Below are 21,240 nucleotides of genomic sequence, written 5' to 3' on the forward strand. Positions count from 1 at the left end.
ATCCCACCCATGGACTATTCTGAGGTAATGCCTGTCTTTATGGTCTGTTACCTTGGTCTCTGCCCTTGGCTGCATATTTAGAGATGTGGGGCCAACTGGATATATCTCATCCTTCACTCTTCCTTCCCTTTACCTCACCCTCCTTGCCCTGGGATTGTGTCTCACTGTTAGAGTTTAGATATGAGAAGTTCCCCCAAAGCTCATGTGTGAGATGATGCAAAAAGGTTTAGAGGTGAAATGATTGACTTAGGAGGGCCAACCTATTCAGTCACTATGCCACTTGAATGGATTCACTGGATGGTAACTGCAGGCAGGTAGGGTGCAGCTGAAGGAGGTGGGTCATCGGGGGTGTGCCTTGGGGGCATATATGTTGTTCATGCTTAGTCTTTCTCTGCTTTGATTGGCATGATGTCCTGAACTGCTTCCCTCCTCCACACCTTTCTGCCATGATGATCTGCTTCATCTCAGGCCCAGAGCCATGGAGTCATCCATCTATGGACTGAGGTCTCTGAAACGGTGAGCCCCAAATAAACTTTTCCTGCACTAAAATTATTCATGACAGGCTTTTAGACACAGTGGCAAAAAAGCTGACTAAAAGTGTCTTTTACTGAGCTGGAAGCATGCTTGAAGAGGGGAGATGAACAGTGTGGTCTTTCAGGTGTTTGTGTTGGAGAGTCCTAGCAAGTATCCAGGGGAGAAGTCAAATGTAGAGGTGTACACTCGGGTCTGTTTTACCAGGGGAAGGTCAGCTCTGGACATAGCTATCTAGGAGTTGTTAACCTACAGGAGTGTTTAAAGCATGGGATTGGATAAGATTTAGGAGAACAAGGACAGGAGGGTTAAGTTGGGAAGGGGCACCTGCTGAATGCTTGTTGAATCTATAATTAGCTGCAGACTGAGTTGATGGGTCTGCACAGAAAGGGACGGGTAAAATGGACCCAATGAGGAAAGAATCAATTCTACTGTGATGATTGGAGCTGATGTGGGGGAGGCAACGGGAACAGTGGCGAAGATGATTTTAGGGGTTCAAGTCTGGGTTACTTAGAAAATGACTTAATCATTAACAGAAGAGGAAGCCGGGAAGGCATCGTTCTAGAGAGAAAATGGTGAGTGTGGTTTTACGGCAGTTTCTTCCAAGCTTGTCACTCCTTTATCTATTTATTCAATGGATGTTACTGAGTTTTACAACGTGCGATCAGGGACTTTGCCCACATTTTGTTTATAACAAAACACATTTGCCTTTCTAGTTCCTCCCCTTTTAGTTCTCCTGTTGGGCCTGACTGCCAGGAGCATGGCTTTTTCTTGACTTCCTTCTCTCTCTTTGGATTTTACCACACAGGCCTGCTCTCCGCTAGTTCCAGGATTGCTTTAACATGTCCCCGGCTCTCTTCCTTACCTTGCTTCTCCTCCCCTTCCCTCCCTTGATGACACTGACGATGAGGGCTCCCCAGCCCACGGTGCCCCCCCTTTGAAGAACTGAATTTGTTTTAAAAATTATTTATTCATTTAAAAATTTTTTACAAACTGCATTTTGATTCATTGTACACAAATGGGATACATCATTTCATTTCTATGATTGTGCACGATGTAGATTCATACCATTCATGTAATCACACATGTACATAGGGTAATGGTGTCTGTCTCATGCCACCATTTTTCATACCCCCCTCCCTCTCATTTCCTTCTACATATTCTAAAGTGCCCCCATTATTCTCTCATTCCCTATCCCATCCTTACCCCCATTATATATCATTCTCCACTTATCAGGGAAAACATTTGGCCTTTGGTTTTTTGGGAATGGCTTATTTCACTTAGCATGATATTCTCCAATTCCATCCATTTATTTGCAAATATCATAATATTATTCTTCTTTATGGCTGAATAATATACCACAGTTTCTTTATCCATTCATCAGTTGAAGGGCATTTAGATTGGTTCCACAATCTAGCTATTGTGAATTGAGCTGCTATAAAGTTGATGTGACTGCGTTACTGCAGTATGCTAATTTTAAGTCTTTGGGTATAAACTGAGGAGTGGGATAACTGGGTCAAAAGGTGGGTCCATTCCAAGTTTTCTGAGGATTCTCCACACTGCTTTCCAGAGTGACTGTACTAATTTGCAACTCCACCAGCAATGCAAAAGTGTGTCTTTTTCTCTACATCCACACCAACATCTATTATTGTTTGTGTTCTTGATAATAGTCATTCTAATTGGAGTAAGATGAAATCTTAGAGTTGTTTTAATTTGCATTTCTCTAATTACTAGAGATGTTGAACATTTTTTCATATATTTATTGATCACCTGTATGTCTTCTTCTGTAAAGTGTCTGTCCAGTTCCTTTGCCCTTTTATTGATTGGGTTCTTTGTATTTTTGATGCAAAGTTTTGTAAGTTCTTTATAAATTTTGGAGATAAGTACTCTATCCGAAGTGTGTATAGAAAAGAATTTCTCCCACTCCTAAGCTCTCTTTTCACATTATTGATTGTATCCTTTGCTGAGAAAAAGTTTTTTAGTTTGAGTCCATCCCATTTTTTGATTCTTGCTTTGATTTCTTGTGCTTTGGGAGTCTTGTTAAGGAAGTCTGATCCTAAGCCAACATGATGAAGATTTGGGCCTACTTTGTCTTCTATTAGGTGCAGAGTCTCTGGTCTAATTCCTAAGTCCTTGATCCATTTTGAGTTGAGTTTTGTGCAATGTGAGAGATAGAGGTTTAATTTTATTTTACTGCATATAGATTTCCAGTTTTGCCAGCATCATTTATTGAACAGGCTATCTTTTCTCCTCTGTATGTTTTTAGCTCCTTTGTCTAGTATGAGGTAACTGTATTCATGTGGGTTTGTCTCTGTGTCTTCTATTCTGTACCATTGGTCTGCCTGTCTATTTTGGTGCCAATACCATGCATTTTTGTTACTATTGCTCTGTAATATAGTTTAAGTTCTGGTATTGTGATACCCCCTGCTTCCCTTTTTCTACTCAGGATTGTTTTGGCTATTCGAGGTCTCTTGTTCTTCCAGATGAAGTTCATGATTGCTTTCTCTATTTCTATGAGGAATGTTATTGGGATTTTAATTGGAATTACATTGAATCTGTATAGCATCTTTGGTAGAATGGTCATTTTGAGATTGTTAATTCTACCTATCCAAGAACATGGGAGATCTTTCCATCTTTTAAGGTTTTCTTCAATTTCTTTCTTTGGTGTTCTTTAGTTTTCATTGTAGAGGTCTTTCATCTCTTTTATTAGATTGGTTTCCAAGTATTTTATTTTTTTGAGGCTATTGTAAATGGAGTGGTTTTCCTAATTTCTCTTTCAGAGGATTCATCACTTATGAATAGAAATGCATTAGATTTACATGTATTGATTTTATATCCTGCTACTTTGCTGAATTCATTTATTAATTCTAGAAGTTTTCTAGTGGAGTTTTTTGGATGCTCTAAATATAGAATCATGTCATTGGCAAATAGTGACAGTTTAAGTTCTTCTTTTCCTATTTGTTTCCCTTTAATTTCTTTAGTCTGTCTAATTGCTCTGGCAAGTGTTTCAAGGACAATGTTGAATAGAAGTGGTGAAAGAGGGCATCCCTGTCTTGTTCCAGTTTTTAGAGGGAATGCTTTCAGTTTTTCTCTATTAAGAATGATGTTGGTTGTGGACTTAGCATAGATATCCTTTACCATGTTGAGGTATGTTCCTACTATTCCTATTTTTTCTAGTGTTTTAAGGATGAAGGGTGCTGTATTTTATCAAATGCTTTCTCAGCATCTATTGAAATAATCATATGATTCTTCACTTTAAGTCTATTGATGTAATGAATTACATTTATTGATTTCCAGATGTTGAACCAACTCTTCATCCCTGGAATAAACCCATTTGATCATGGTGCACTATCTTTTTAATATATTTTGGTATGTGATTTGCCAGTAATTTGTTAAGGATTTTTGCTTCTATGTTCATCAGGGATATTGGTCTAAAGTATTCTTTCCTTGATGAGTCTTTGTCTGGTTTTGGTATCAGAGTGATACTATCCTCATAAAATAAATTTGTAAGGGTTCCCTCCTTTTCTATTTCCTGGAATACTTTGAGAAGTATTGGTATTAGCTCTTCTTTAAAGGTCTTATAGAGTTCAGCTGAGAATTCATCTGATCCTGGGCTTTTCCTGGTTGGTAGGCTTTTGATGGCTTCTTCTATTTTGGTGCTTGGAATTGATCTGTTTAAATTGTGTACGTCTTCCTCGTTCAGTTTGGGAGGATCATATGTCTCTAAAAATTTGTCAATGTCTTTGATATTTTCTATTTTGTTGGAATATAGATTTTTTCAAAAAGTAGCTTCTAATTATGTTATGTATTTCAATGGTGTCTGTTGTGATCTTTCCTTTTTCATCACAAATTCTAGTAATTTGGGTTTTCCTTCTCCTTCTCTTTGTTAGTGTGGCTAAGGGTTTATCAATTTTGTTTACTTTTTCAAAGAACTAACTTTTTGTTTTGTCAATTTTTTGAATTGTTTCTCTTGTTTTAATTTCACTGATTTCAGCTCTGATTTTAATTATTTCCTGTCTTCTACTATTTTTGGTGTTCTGTTCTTCTTTTTCTAGGACTTTGAGCTGTAATGTCAGGTCATTTAGTTGTTGACTTTTTATTTTTTTAATGTATGAGCTCAATGCAATGAACTTTCCTCTTAGTACTGCTTTTAAAGTGTCCCAGAGATTTTGATATGTTGTGTCATTGTTCTCATTTACCTCTAAGAATTTTTTTAATTTCTTCCCTGATGTCTTCTGTTATCACTACATCATTCAATAGCATATTATTTAGTTTCCTGGTGTATGAGTACTTTTTGTTTGTTATTTTATCATTGATTTCTAACTGCATTCTATTATGGTCTGATAGAATACAAGATAGTACCTCTATTTTTTTGTATTTATTAGTGGCTTCTTTGGGGCATAGCATATGGTCTATTTTGGAGAAGGATCCATGAGCTACTGAGAAGAAAGTATATTTGCTCGATGATGGATGAAATACTCTGTAAATGTCCATTAGGTATAAATCATTGATTGTATTATTTAGTTCTAAAGTTTCTTTCTTCAGTTTTTTGTTTGGAGGATCTATCTGGTGGTGAGAATGGTATGTTAAAGTCCCCCACTATTGTCGTGTTTTGGTCTATTTGATTCTTAAAATTGAGAAGGGTTTGTTTAATGTACATAGATGCTCCATTGTTTGGGGCATAAATATTTAAAATTGTTATGTCTTGCTGTTTTATGCTTCCCTTAAGCAGTATGAAATGTTGTTCTTTATCCCTTCCTACTAACTTAGGTTCGAAGTCCACTTTATCTGAGGATGGAGATCCCTGCTTTTTTACTGGGTTCATGTGCATGATATGTTTTTCCCCATCCTTTTACTTTAGTTTGTGGATGTCTTTTTCTATGAGAAGAGTCTCTTGAAGGCAGCATATTGTTGGGTCTTTCTTTGTAATCCAATTTGCCAGTCTATATCTTTTGATTATTGAGTTTAGGCTATTAACATTCAGGGTTATTATTGAGATATGATTTGTATTCCTGTTCATTTTGGCTTATTTTTGGTTTTTAACTTGACTTGGTTTCTCTTTTGATTGGTTTTTCCTTTAGGGTAGTTCCTCCCTTTGCTGACTTGTATTGTTTTTCACTTCCTCCTCATGAAACATTTTGCTGAGAATGTTCTGTAGTGCAGGCTTTCTATTTGTAAATTCTTTTAACTTTTGTTTATAATGGAAAGATTTTATTTCATTGCCAAATCTGAAGGTTAGTTTTGCTGGGTATAGGATTCTTGGTTGGCATCCATGTTCTTTCAGAGCTTGAAATGTTTTGTTCCAGGTCCTTCTTGCTTTTAAGAGTCTGGGCTGAAAAATCTGCTGATATCCATATTGGCTTCCCCTTATATGTAATCTGACACTTTTCTCTTGCAGCCTTTAAAATTCTATCTTTATTTTGTATATGAGGTATTTTCATTATAATGTGCCTTGGTGTGGATCTGTTGTAATTTTGTGTACCTGGTATTCTGTAAGCCTCTTGTATTTGATTTTCCATTTCATTTTTCAGGTTTAGGAAATTTTCTGATATTATTTGTTGAACAGGTTGTTCATTCCTTTGGTTTATTTCTCTATGCCTTCTTCAATTATTCCCAATAATTATTAAATTTGGTCTTTTCATGATATCTCATAATTCTTGGAGGTTCCGTTCATGATTTCTTAACATCTTCTCAGTTTGTTCAACTTTATTTTTAAGATTATTTTGTCTTCATTGTCTGAGATTCTATCTTCCATGAGATCTATTCTGTTGGTGATGCTTTCTATTGAGTTTTTTATTTGGTTTATTGTTTCTTTCATTTCACGTATTTCTGTTTTTTTTTTTTTTTCTTCAGAATCTCTCTTTATTAAAGTGTTCTTTTCCTTCCTGCATTTGTTCTTTTAACTGTTTACTGGAATGATCATGCATTGTCTGCATTTCCTCTCTTATCTTGTCTTTTGCTTCATGGATCATTTTAATCATGCAGATTCTAAACTCTTTTTCTGTCATTTCCACTGCTATGCTGTCATTGGAGTCTATCACAATAGTATCTTGATTTGCTAGGGACACTTTCTTCCCCTGTTTTTTCATATTGTTTCTGCATATTCCCCCCTAGCAGTGAAGATCAGAGGTACTGAAGATTCCCCCCTGCAGGCTTATTATGAAACTGCAGTTTTTTAGGACCTTTTCTTTGAAGGGGATATCAATATTAATAGCACCCAATACAAAGAAAATGCAGCCCTGAACCAGATAGCCCCTATAAAGACTTTAACATTATTATAATAAACAGGATGAGTTCAATTACTATTTACAGTATTTCTAGTGGTGAATGAAGAGGATGGGGAAGGGTGTAGTATGTAAGTGAGTAAATAGAGGTACCTGTCAAAGGGCTTCCAGTCTCCCGTAGGTGTCTCAGGAAGGGAGCCACCCTTCCAATGATGATGGCCACACCCTCAGGAATAATTCTAAATGCCTGCACCAGCCTCCAAAGATGCAGGGGAGCCCCAGTGAGGGTGTGCAGAGTCAGTGCGGGGAGCAGGCACAGTGTCTGGCATTCCTCTGTGGTGGGGGTGACAAGTGGGTGGGCTTGGCAGGCAACCTGTGTCCGTCCACGGTGAAGAACTGAATTTTGAGCAGCAAATCTGAAGGGGCGTAACTGCAGCTTAGTAGGGCTACATATGAACCGTTCAGTGGATTTTAGTTCATTAATGGCGGCAACCATCGTCACTAATTCCAGAGCATTCCCATCGTCCCAAAAAGGAACTACATACTGCTATCAGGGCTCCATTCCTCTTTTCTCTACCCCAGTCTTTTTGGATTTGTCTATTGTGAACATTTATGTAAATGGAGTCATATGGTGTATTTTTTGTATTTTTTTTCCCACTCAATACAATGTTTTTAAGTTTGGTTCATGTCGTAGCATGTATCAGTACTATCATTACTTCTTCCTTTCTTTTTCTTCTTAATATTGGGGATTGAACCCAGGACATTCGCTCTACCCCTGAGCTCCAATCTCTCCTTTTTATTTTTCTATTTTGAGACAGGTCTTGCAATGTTACTGAAGCTGGCCTTGAACATACAATCCTCCTGCCTCAACCTCCTGAGTCTCTGGGATTAGAGGTGTGTATCGCTGTGCTGGGTTAGTACTGCATTTCTTTTTATAGACAAATGTAAGTATATCCTACGTTTTGTTTATTCATTCATTAGTCAATGGATATATGTGATGTTTCGACTGCTTGGCTGTTACCAATAAGGCTGTCATGAACATTTGTGTAGAAGTATTTTATGAGTCTATACTTCCTATATTCTTGCTGACACTTGTCATTATCTGTTATTTTGATTATAGTCATCTTAGTGGGTGTGAAGTTGTATCTTTTTGTTGTGATTTTCATTTTCCCAATGGCTAATAATATTGAGGCATTTTCTTGTTTTGTACCATTTTGTACCAGGGATTGAGCCCAGAGGTGCTTAACCACTGAGCCACATCCCCAGCCCTTTTTATTTTTCATTTTGAGACAGGGCCTTGCTAAGTTGCTGAGGCTGGTCTTGAACGTGTGATTTTCCAGCCTCAGCCTCTCGAGTCACTGGGATTACAGGCTTGCTTCACTGCGTTGGGCTGACGTTGGGCATCTTTCACGTGCTTGCCTGCGGAGTCTTAATGTCTGTTAGGTGAGCACAGATTTTAAATCTCCCTGTGTGATGTAATTGGCTTCCTGTGCTTCTACCAACTACCGTGAGCACACACCAGGTAGCTGCTGGTCCAGGGAGAATGAGAGACACTGGGAGTTGAGCTGAACCCAACCCACAGTCTGCTGCCACAACCACTGCCCCCCAGGCTCTTGAACAAGTAAATGTTTGTTCTCACCTGCCACTGAGATTTGTGGTTTGTAACACAGCATTAGTGAAGCAATAATGGGTCGAAACATGTGTAATACACATGTGCCACTTAAAAAGTCTCAATAAACTCCTTCGTAATCTCTACCCAGATGAAGAAAAAGAACAAGGCCAATTTTCTTGGAAGTGTATTCGTGCTGCTCCCCAACCCTATCCTCTTACAGTGATTCCCTAAGCAGTTCCTAAATATCCACAAACCATATTCTGTAATTTTATTTTGTCTTTATGTGATTTGAATATTTTGAGTATTTCTTTCTAGCTTATACCTTTAACATTATGTTTCTGAGATTCATCTTTGCTGACATCGGCAGCTGTACTTCATTTATTTTTATTGCTGTAGTCCATTGTACAAATAAGCTATCATGCATTTAACCCGTCAATTATGAATATTTGGGTCTTTTCATTTTTGGACTGTTACTAACAACGTTCTGATCAGTGTTCTTAGGTGTGCAGCATAGAGTGTGGTTCAGAGTTTCTCTAGATAATTCTCTGTGATCACAATTTCACAGGTAAGGGGCACAATGCTATGAGGCAGTCGGGTGGTGGCACTAAGTCACATCCCTCCAGCAGGGTGTTGGGGTTGGTACCTTAGGGGTGGGCTCACGCTTGGTGGTGTTAGGAGTTTAAATTCATGGTGCTCTGGGTGGGTGTGTTATAGAACAGCATTATGGTTTATTTTTACATTTCCTCCATTGCTGATGAAAATAACCATACTTTAATATGTTTGCACAGTTCTTTTGGTCAAGTTCCCTTTTAAGCATCTGTGCTAGCTTTTAAATTGTATTTGTTGATTTGGTCTCGCTTATCTATATTTTTTCACATTTTCTTCATGTTAATCCTTCTTTCTATGTGTTGAAAATGTATTTTCCCATTTGTGGCTTTCGTTTTTAAGTTTATTTGTGGCATTTTATTGATAAGTAGAACTTTTTTTCATTTAAACAAATTTTATTGAGCACCTAAGATGGGATAGAAAGTCTTCCAGTTTTCATGATAAGTGAATGAACAAAATAAGCTCATTACCTGCCCTCAGAGAGACCATATTATAGTATATTAAGACAGGCAAAATGTAATAAAAAGTCATAAAAAATGTAATAAATAAGAATCTCAGCAACTTAGATGTTGAAATTATTGTTTTTCAACTTTTTAAAAAAGTACTAGAAATTAAACCCATGGGCACTCTACCACTGAGCTACATCCCCGGTCTTTAGTGAGACAGGGTCACTAATTTGCCCAGGCTGGCCTTAAATTTGCAACTTTCCTGCCTTAATCTCCTGAGTCACTGAAATTTTAGGTCTGCACCATTATACCCAGCTGAATCTGTTCTTTTAAAATTACTAATTAATTAGTTTAGTGGTACTAGGAATGCAGGGCTGGGCATGCTCTAAAGTGAGCTACCTTCACAGCCCATGAATCTATCATAAAAATGAAAACCCCTCAACTTTATTGGGATATTAAAATTCCTTTCCTCATCTTGGGCACACAACAGGCTTGCCACGTGCAGTGAGAAAAGGGTGGTTTGACTTGTTGCCCCCCAAATCTCCTCACTCTCCACTTTGTGGGCTGCCTCTAGGGTTGGAGAGGAGAAAAACTGTCTGGGCCACAGTCCAGGTGTGACAGGACGGTGGGGTAGGTTGCGGACAGGCCAAAGGAAGTGCCCAGAGACAGCAGAAGAGACCTAGGATGGACTGGGGAAAGCTTAAAGAGGTCAGTGCCGCTCCAAGAAGAGCTCTGGTGACAGGTTGGTGTTTTGCCAAGCAGTTTCTCTTCCCCTCCAGGTGTTTTGTCCAGTGACAGACGGCTGGATGAGTACAGGTGTCCTTCCCATGGTGCCCTCTGTTCCACCCATCCATCAGAGAAAAGTTTCATATGTTAGGCTGCAGAAGCATGACGTCATCTGCATTAGCTTGCTTACACGACCACCACCATCCCCAGTAGAAACCGTCCTGGTGTCTGTGCAAGAAAGGAGCTTTTTGGGGGTAGGTGGGTGGGTACTGGGAATTCAGCCCAGGGGTGCTTTACCACTGAGCCATATCCCCAATCATTTTTTATTTTTTATATGAAGACAGGGCTGAAACTGACTTTGAACTTGTGATCCTCCTGCCTCAGTCTCCTGAGATGCTAGAATTACAGGCATGTGCCTCGATGCCAGGCAAGAAAATAACTTTTTAAAGATAACACTAACTTAGTTTCCAGTGTGAAAGAGAAAGTCAATGTCCTTCAAGCTAATATGTATCTGGAGTTTTTGGCCTAGGATGATGATGATGATGATGATGATGATTTTTGTTCTCTTAACTTGGTTAGTCTTGGGGAACAGCAAGTGGGAATTCAGGAACATGGTGTTTTACTGTCCCTTTTTTCCTCAGTGATGACAGAACCAAAGAGAGAGAATGGGCAGAGCACAGCTCCTGGACTGTCATGGCTAATAACATGCTAGACAAGAATTTGAGGTGATTCTTCCCTCATGGTGGTAATTTCCTACTGTGTTCAAAGACCGTCAATGCACATCCATTCATACATCCAATAGGAGGATCCACCCATTCATTTTGCCATTTGCCATTTCCCTCCACAGAACTGAAGTTATATTATCGGAAGTTACACTATTTATTTGTTCACTATGTTGTAAACTTGCTTATGATCTGTATTTTGCATTAGACTATAAGCTCTCTGTAAGCAGGAGATTTATTTGTTGATTTACCTTTGTATCAACAATGTTTATGGTGGTGTCTAATACATAGTAAATGCTCAGTAATTATGAATGAGTGGGCTGGGGAGATAACTCAGTTGGTAAAGTGCCTGCCTTGCAGGCACAGGGCCCTGGGTTTGATCCCCAGCACCGCAAAAAAAAAAAAAAAAAAAAAAAAAAAAAAAAAAATTATGAATAACTAGAAAAGACATTTTGAGTCAAGAAAGTTGGAACAAGGTAGCTTGAAACACATCCTTGAATATGGTTAATAAAATAGAATTTGCCTTCATCTTTTCTTAGTGTAAATAATTTCTAGACTTCCCATTTATCTTTAGGAAGTCTATTTTAAGTAGTTTAGATAAATCACTTTGGCTTCTTTTGCTTAAAGCCCTTTTGTAATCTTTTCATAAATTTTATAATAAAAAACTGTATATTCATTTGCTTAAAAGTATTTTTGGAGTACCTTCTCTGTGCCAAATGACAGTTCTGGGCATTGTGGATATTAAGGTGAGTATAGACCTTTTCATTGAAGAATGTACACTGGGGTTTGAGAAATAATAAAATAGTTAAAAATAGACAAATTAGTACTATAATTTCAGATAAATGCCATGAAGAAAAATAAATCAGGGAAGGGGTACAGAGTGACTGAACTGAGTGTAGGCAGGGAATGTGGAATGGTCTGGACAGGAAGTGACATCTGAGCAGAGATCTGAATGCTGCGAAGGAGCAGCCATGCCTGGGAGGGGGCGTGGTCCAAGTGGAGGGTGGGTCTGGCGTAAATGCCGGAAGTCGGGGTGAGCTCGGTGACTTTGAGGAGGAGTGGTCGCTGTGCTTGGAGCACGTGAGGGAACTGACTAGGATATGAGGCCGCATGAGCAGGGTGGGAGTCAGTCTAGAATCTGACAGGCAGGTGTGGAACGGTGCCCCTTGAGCCTGGTTTTCAGGGCTGGGCAGCCAGTCATCTCAAGTATTCAGGAAATCAGGAGATATTAGGTGGGACCGTGGATCACTAGGCAGATCATCCAAACGAAAACTAAATGAAGAAGCTACAGAACTAAAAAATACAATTACTAATTCAGACTTAGTAGACATAATATAGAATATTTCCTCCATCAGTGACTGAACACTCTCTTTTCTCAGCCTCATATGGAACACTTTCTAAAATAGACCATATCTTAGGACACAAAGCAACTCTTAGTAAATCCAAAAAATATAAAAGAAGTAATGCCCTGCAGTTATCAGATCATAATGGAATAACATTAGAAATCAACAATAAGATAAGAAATAGAAGCTACTCTAATACCACAAGACTAAATAATTCACTATTGAATGACGAATGGACAGCAGAAGAAATCAAGGATGAAATAAATACTTAGAGGTAAATGAGAATAATGATACAACATATTGAAATCTCTGGGACACTATGAAGTTCTAGTGGAACTAAGAGGAAAGTTCATAGCATTGAGTTCTCATTTAAAGAATAAAAAGTTATCAAATAATCTAATGTTACATCTCAAGACCCTAGAATAAGAAGAACAAATCAACATCAAATCAGCAGAAAAGAGGAAATAACTAAAATCAGAGCCAAAATCAATGAAATTGAGATTTAAAAAAAATCCAAAAAAATCAATGAATCAAAAAGTTAGTTCTTTGAAAAAATAAATGAAATTGATAACCCTTAGCCAAGCTAACCAAGAGGAAGAGGAAAAAATGGAAATTACTAAGATCTGTGATGAAAATGGAAATATCATCACAGACACTACTGAAATACAGAGGATAATCAGAAGCTATTTTGAAAAGTTATGCTTTAATAAGCTCAAAAATCTCCAAGACATCGATAAATTCCTAGAGACATATGACCTATCCAAATTGAAACCAGCCCCCCCCCCCTTTTTTTCCAGTTCTCTCAGGTCATGATTTTATTATATCTTAGTGTTGTGATGAAGATTTTACTTTTTATCTTTTGTTAATTTTTAGTAACAGTTTACCACATTTACTTTTTGTCATAAGCAGTTTTTTGTGTCAGCTATGTTTAATAAGTCTTTTTCCTGAATCAGACTTTAGAATTTAGTTTCACATTGGTAAATGATGTCAGTGTCTGAAATTTCAAATTCAGTCCTTCTGTATCCTTCCAATTATTTTATATGCCAAATATTTACCCTTCTGTGCTACTTTATGGACAAAGAGCAAGAATATTTTCAGAGTCAACCTTCAGGAACAAAGACATGCAATTAGGTGAAACCAGCCCTTTTTATTTTTTTATTTTGAGACAGGTTCTCGCTAAGTTGCTTAGAGCCTTGCTAAGTTGCTGAGGCTGGCTTTGAACTTGTAATCCTTCTGCCTCAGACTCCTGAGTGGCTGGGATTACAGGCATGTGCCACAGTGCCCAGCTCTGATTATCTTGTATAAACCCAATTGCCCCCAGAGGCCCCAACTCATTAATACCATTATTGGATTGTTTCCACCTTCTTAATAATTCACAGTGGGGATTAAATTTCAGTATGTGTTCTAGAGGGAAGAAACCACATTTCAAATACCAGTCTAGGGTGGGGATGGATAGTGTTTCTGTCAGGTTTTCAAGTGCAATCTGAGGACCACATTTTGAGGACCCCTGTTTTACAGTATTAAAAATGCTTACAAGTCAGGGGTGCCGGCATCTGACTGTAATCCCAGAGATTTTGGATGCTGTGGCAGGAGGATTGCAAGTTCAAGGCCTGCCTCAGCAGTTTAGTGAGATGCTGTCTCAAAAGAAAAAATTATAAGGGCTGAGGATGTAGCTCAGTGGCAAAGCACGTGCGGGTTCAATCCCCAGTATGAGGAAGAGGGGAAGCCTCACAGAAGCTAATAGAAGCTTTGAAGACATTGTGGCATCTGAGTTGGGTGGATTTCTTCCAACAAAAAGAAGGAACCTCCTGGGAACCTCTGTCTTCTTTAAATTCCTTTGAGTACACGGTAAAAATTTAAACTCTTTTTCAAACAACTTTTAAACACTGTATCTTCCCACCAAATTAGGTAAAATATATTTCAATTTGATTTAAGAAAAGAAAAATGTTCCTTAAAAACTAACGCTGCCTATTTGCTGCCCGACACCAATGGGACTCCACTCTGAAGTCAGGCACGGGCTCTTTGTTCCTCGCCCTGTCCTGGGCCCACAGAGTGAGGTACTCAGCAAGGATTTGCTAAGTGAGCAAATTCGTGGACTTTTTATATAATTTATATTTTACTATTTTTTCTTTGACACAATGTTAAAAATAAGAATGCAAAATAATTGACACGAAGGGGAAAAGGCAGGGAAGAGGTCGTTGGTGAGGACATGAGGAAATGGAGGTGGCGACTGCCCCACTTAGGAAGGGTCCCTGGAGAGGCCGACATCCGGGCCCTTCCCTGGCTCTTTCCCTCCCCAGCAGAAGCTGCCCCAGGAGTGGTGGGTCTCTCTGTGCGAGTCCTCGCTGAACTCACTTCTCAAACCTCTGACTAGGGTCATGGACCCGGGTGCCTCCTGGACTTGCCTCCTGTGAGATCCAGAGTCCTCTGCCACCACCTAGTCGACTCTGCTGTTCCTCTTGGCTTCCCGAGAGCTGCCTCCTGCGGGGTGGGAATCAGACAGCCTCTCCAGCACGCTCCTGCAGTCAGTTATTACACTTCCTACTGTAGAAATACCACTTCCGTGTTGTCTAGCAGAAACTCGAAGAAAAATCAACATCTGCAAGGTTACTCTAGGAAGCAAGTAATTTGGAAATTCAAAATTTTATTATTATCATCCAATGTCCCTTTTTTTTTTTTTTTTTGGTACTGGCGATTGAACCCAAGGATGCTTTCCCACTGAGTCACATCCCCAGCCCTTTTTATTTTTTATTTTGAGTCAGGGTTTTGCTGAGGCTGGCCTAAAGCTTGGGATCCTCCTGCCTCAGCCTCCCAAGTTGCTGGGATTACAGGTGTGCACTACCATACCTGGCCCCTCTTGTTTATTCCTCAGTTATCTGACTTCCATTTCAAGTTTCCCTTTTTGTTATATCTCTAATCATTTAGGACAATAGTTATCATCAGCCCATGTGGAATTTTTTTAAACTATAATTTTTTTTTTTTAAATTTAAACAAATTTCAAGTAGAAACCCAATATGTGTCCCAGGAGTGCTAGTGAAGTACCTGGGTGCAGTAGGAACAGGAGCCCAGAGCTCTCTACACAAGCCCAGCAATGTCCCTATTTAGTAATTCAGCCCAGCACAGTACATGACAATAAATTAGCTAAGACAGATTCAACACAGTTATTTCCTCAACAATTACATACTGGGTGCCTCAGAAAATGACTGCTTTGGCTGTATGCTCATTTCAAACAGTATTGGGGAAAGGAAATAGGATGGAATCAAATGCTGAGCAGAAGGGCACCTATTTGTGCTTCATCTTCTGAAATACTTGTATTTTTCCTGAGGAGTTTAATCTGACCACAGGCAGAAAGGTGATCATTAGAGTAAGATGGTATCTTCTTTTTTAAATGCTTCATTACACTGTACATGGTAATAATGGGTACTTGCATGCACACTGTCCACGGACATGAAGGAGATTAAATTGGGAGATAGGCAGCATTAGCTTCTATAAAACTCACAATCCCAGGAGAAGCTCCAGTTGTGCTAGGAGGAGCAAGAATTAAGGGGCAGAGGACCAGACACCTGCAGGCTTTAGGGCTCAGGGGAAACTGTGGGCCCTGGGGACTGTGGTTTTCTAGGTATAAGGTGGGCACAATAATCCTTACTCTGCCTTCTTTATAGGGAGCCTGTGGGAACTCAGTCTCATAGAGAAGGGACTCAAGTCATAGAATAATCTGGATACTTTAGGCAAATTTTATTATAGAAAATTTGAAAAATACTTGTGGGTGAAGCATGAAATAATTTTCCAGTAGTCGACTGTGCATAGAAGACTGTCTCAGCCTCTTTGCTGAAGAAAAATGGGGTCTGAAGATGGTGTGTTCTAGAGGTGAATATGAACACGTGAGTTAAATATATGCGAATACATGTGTAAACACAATCTAAAGCCAGGTCAGGAGGCACTTGCTTATAATCTCAGCTACTTGGGAAGCTGAGTCAAGAAGATATTAAGTTTAAGATCAATCTGGGCAACTTGGGGATATGTTGTCTCGAAATAAAAAAAGAGGCTGGAGATGTAGCTCATGATAGAGTAGCCCTGTGTTTAGCCACCAGGATCATACACACACACACACACACACACACAGTATAAAAGGTCACAGGTAGCTACCCTTTGTTTATCAAGCACCTTCTTTGTGCCAGATACTGAAACAAGGGATCCCATGACAGTTTACCAAGTACACAACTATTCCCATTAGAAAAGAGAAACCTGCTACCCCAACCTTGGGCTGGGGTTGTGGCTCAATGGTAGAGCACTTGCCTGGCATGTGTGAGGCCTGGGTTCAATCTTTGGCACTGCATATAAATAAATAAATAAAATAAAGGTTCATTGATAATTTATACACACACACACACACACATACACATACACATTAAAAAAGAAAAAAGAAACCCCAGGCCCATACAGTTTATAGGGACTTGCACCACATCATGTAAATTGTAGATATCAGAGCCCCAACTCATGTTCACCTGGCTGGTTCTGAAGCCCAGGCTCTGACCTATGCATTGATTTGGGTGTGTACCCCAGAATTCATGTGTTAGAAACTTAGCCCCCAAAGTCAAAAAGTGCCTGGAAAAAAAAAAAAAAAAAGCAGTGCCTGGGGAAAGTAATTAGAATTAGAAGACATCATGAGGGTGGAGTCCCCACGATTTCATGAGCGACTCTAAATAAAAGGAAGAGAACTGAGTCATGGTGCTCTGGCCTTCTGAACCTTTAGTCTTTCTGAATTACCCAATTTGTGGTATTTAGTTATAGCAACAGTAAAAGGACTAAGATAATCCACAACCTTTTTCTTCCACCCTCTTGCCCTCTTCTCTTCTCTTCTCTTCTCCTCTCTACTCTGTTCCTCCTTGTTCTCTACACCTGCACTCACCATGGGTTCTTGCAGACAAGCCTTGCCCATATTTATAATTAAGCACAAATTTCATCATTATTAGCCAGCTGGAATTAGGACTTTCCTGCTAATTTATAGGAATCATATTTTAAAGTTGAGATATGGAGGCTGATATAGATTATAAACTTTCTAATAAAACATCTTAGAGCACTTGTTGTTGGATCTGACATTAAATCTATACTTTAAAAATATGATTGGCTGAGTGGACTAAGCCTATTTCTTTCCATGTTATACTAAATCTCTGAGATATTAGGTTATTCATGTAATAAAAATTCTGTTAGAGGGGCCCAGGGATGTAGAGCATTCAGTGGTAGAGCATTTGCCTCACGTTCTGAGTTCCCTCCTCAGCACCACAAAAACAGACAGAAAACCCTGTCCTAGGAGATCAACACCTTTTCAGATATAACTGAAACTTCTTCATGTTACATGGGTTAACAATGATATAATTCTTGCTGAGGGTGTTAGAGCAAAGGGTATAGTTTTCTTTTCTTTTCTTTTTACTATTTGGCATAGCTTTCTTTTAACCAGGCATGACAAGCATGTTTTAATGCATCTTCTATCAATTAGTAAATTCAATCACGGTTTTTTATACCTGGCCAGTATGTGTAACAGCTGAAGCTTTTCTGGGTTACTTTATAGCATGTGGTAAGAAATAAATTGAGATATGGAGGGTGATATAGATTGCACCTCAAACACATGCACCTGGTAAAGGTGAGAATTTTTAGGAAAGGTCAATCATGTATCTATTAGATTTTCCTTAAGGGGACACATTTATGTTGACCTAAATTGGTCAGTAACTAGAAATATCACATGGGTGGTGGATAGCTTGTCATGAGCCAATTTCAAATATGTGTAGAAAAAGAGTCTAACTTTTCAAATCGTCCTTTGGAATGTCTCATGAATAAAAATACATACTGAAACAAGCACGGATTGGAGCAGCAATGGCAACTAATGTCTATCTCATTTTTTCACCTGAGGGACACACACCTGGACAGAACTCCTCCAAGTGTGGCCCAAGGTTCTTCCCTTGAGGGCTGGAAAGGGTGATTGATTACTAGTGAGTTGGGGTCTGAGGGAGGGGTCGCTCTCAGAGGCTTCTCCAGGCTCTTTGAAAAGGTGCTGGGAGGTCTGGGTGAGCAGCTCAGTGGTAGAGCAACTGCCCGTCAGGTATGAGACCCCCGGTTCTACCCCACCACCATAAAAAAAGTATGGGAGAAAAAACAAACAAAAAACCATGCTGTTGAAAAAACTGTCAGCTGCTGCAACCCCTCCTGGAGGCCTTACGGGGCTTGGTGCTTCTAACAGTTGTGTCCTGGGGACTTCAGTACATGGAGTGGTCTGCAGGGCCTGCTCCTGACATACTATGGAGAGCTGTGTGGGTTTTACTAAGGCTCATTCTCCTGCTCGGTGCAGGGGAGAGATGGTCACCAACACGACCCACCAATCATTCTCATTTCATGTCTGTTGTTTGAGGACTGAAGTTATAGCGTCCAGCATTGAAGCATCTGATGAAGTCATGCAACTGTAGGGAATTATTTTCATTAACTGGAGGATGGAAGGAGATGATCATTGATTGAAGTCCTCCTTTGTACTAGGTTCTCTCATATAGAAAACCATTTAGCGTTTAATATGAAAAATTCTAAATGACAATGTTGAGTTCTCAGTCCATTTTAAAAATCAGGAAACTAAGGCTCTGAGAGCTTGAAGAGAGACTGAGAGTTTCTCAGTAATGGTGGTGGAGCTGGTGTTTGAACTGGGTCTCTGACTTCTGGTACCCAGCTGTTCACGTGATCACACCTGCAGAGATGGAGTGCTTGTAACCTTGAACCACGCCACGCCCTGTTTCCTAGCACAGTGCAGGTACTGGGAGCTGGAGCTTCTACATGGCCACTCCTGGAGGACATGTATGTTGGTTGCCTTTCCCACTTCATGAGTGCTTTATAATAAACAAATGTAAATGACAATAAGCAAAAATAAGAGACTATTCACATACGTTTGAGAAATTGCTGACATATTTGAAAGTTAGGAACTTAGGACCAAAACTCCAAATCATTCTTTTGCTTAAAAATTCAATTCACTAAAAGAAATCTTGATCTTAATTCTTTTGGGTAAGCAGCCACATCAAAAGAAATGCTATGTCATAATAAATCAGCTTTTTTTTTTTTTTTTTTTTGGTGCTGGGGATTGAACCCAGGGCTTTGAGAGGAAAGCACTCTGCCAACTGAGCTATCTCCCCACCCAAATCAGCTTTTTGATAAGAAAAAAAAAAAATAGAGCCAAAATTGAGGTTCAATTTTATTTTAGTTCCTTTTTTTTTTTTCTTTTTGGTATTGGGAATTGAACCTAGGGGTACTTTATCACTGAGTTACATCCCCAGCGCCCACCCACCTTTAAAAAAAAATTTGAGACAGGGTTCCTCTACATTGCTGAGACTGGCCTCAAACTTGTAATCTTTCTGCTTTAGCTTCCTGGGTTGCTGGGATTACAGGTATATGCCACTGTGTCTGGTGAGACTCAATTTCCAATGTGCAACTCAGTTACCAGTTAATAGAAATATATACACTTTTAAAAATAGCACACCATGTAATCTTGATTTCTTGATATTTCAGTGAGGGAAAATCTCCACTTTTTTTTTTTTCACCCAGAGATCTCTATTACAAAATTCTCTCTCACCTTAGACTTAGTTACTTGGCTTAAGATCCTTCTGGGTTCTTAATTTCATCAGTCAAAATTGGTTTCCCAGAATGCTCGTCACTAATCCTGAGGGAGTGCTTACATATACATGCTTTGCCTTGCCTTTTGGAATCCTCTGCACCCCAGGAAGGCTGGGTGTAATGATTTCCATTTTACAGATGAGAAAACCAAGAGGCCATCAGACTGGCAAAGAGGGGAAACCGGAATGAAACACAGGGTGCTGACACCAGATTTATGCTCTTATCTATACCGGGTGTCTAAAACATCACCGTGCAAGAAGTTAGTGCTTAAAATATTAAAATAAAAATAATATAAAAATATTATGCAAGGAAACATTACCAAGGACTTGGGATGTAGCTCAGTGGTAGAGCTTAGCATCCATGAGGCCTGGGTTCCACCCCCAGCAACAAAACAAAACAAAGTTAAAAACAACTGAAAAGAAAACAAATTACCCCAACAAAACTAAAACAACCAGGGTGCTTCCCATCGTTTCTAGAACAGTGTTGGCTCATGTTCCTTTCAAGTCTTTGGCAGTCTAGAGGTTGTCGACCCCTCTACCTCCCCAACATCGTGGGGAGACCTCCTCCAACAAGGATTTCCATGAACAGATCATCTCTTCTCTTTAGGAGGGATTCCCCCTGAAATAACACCTAGTGTTGTCCCTGACAGGTGGACACATGGATCCTTTGTTCCCACAGCTTGCTCCTCTGTGGAAGGGGAGTGAGGATGTGCTGGAACAGAGGCCCAGCTCTGGAAAAATGCCACTTGGTAGTTCTGTGGTGTAGAGAAGAGGGAAGACCAGGGGGAAAGGGAAGGAAGATGCCCTTATGTTGCTATGGAAGTAGAATCCACTGTAGGGCTGGCAGTCTTCGGCAGCAGGAAGCGAACCTTATTTCTGGAGAGAACTTCCTGTTCCACAAGGATGAACTTATATCCACATAGCATGTTTCCCCACTTGAACTCTGGGCTTCCTAAGCAAGAGATGCTCTCAGTGTGGCTGTCGCCTCACTCCTGGATCACTGTGTGATAGAACTACTCCGCAGGAAATCCTCTGAGGGAACCCGCAGGCAGAAGCCGGGGGTCATCCTGGTGGGGTTGAATTTCCCCTCCCCCATCCCTCACCCACTTGATTTTGTCCTTTAGATAGCTGATCCCTAATTTTTACTAGACACTGACTTTCGGGCCTGCACAAAGTCTTCCAAAGATCCTAGATGCAACCATCTGCAAACCCTTCTGGAAAGTTCCAAGGTAAGGTGGAAGTTTATGTATTAAAATCAACTCTTTGAAATACATTTAAATATTCCTAAAGTTTTTTTTTTTTTTTTTTTTTTTTTTTTTTTATATTATCCCAGAATGTGCTTTTAAAAGGGACACGGAATCTCACATATCTTCAGGAGCATTTTATT

Source organism: Sciurus carolinensis, chromosome 12 (assembly GCF_902686445.1).
Source record: "Sciurus carolinensis chromosome 12, mSciCar1.2, whole genome shotgun sequence".
NCBI lineage: Eukaryota > Metazoa > Chordata > Mammalia > Rodentia > Sciuridae > Sciurus > Sciurus carolinensis.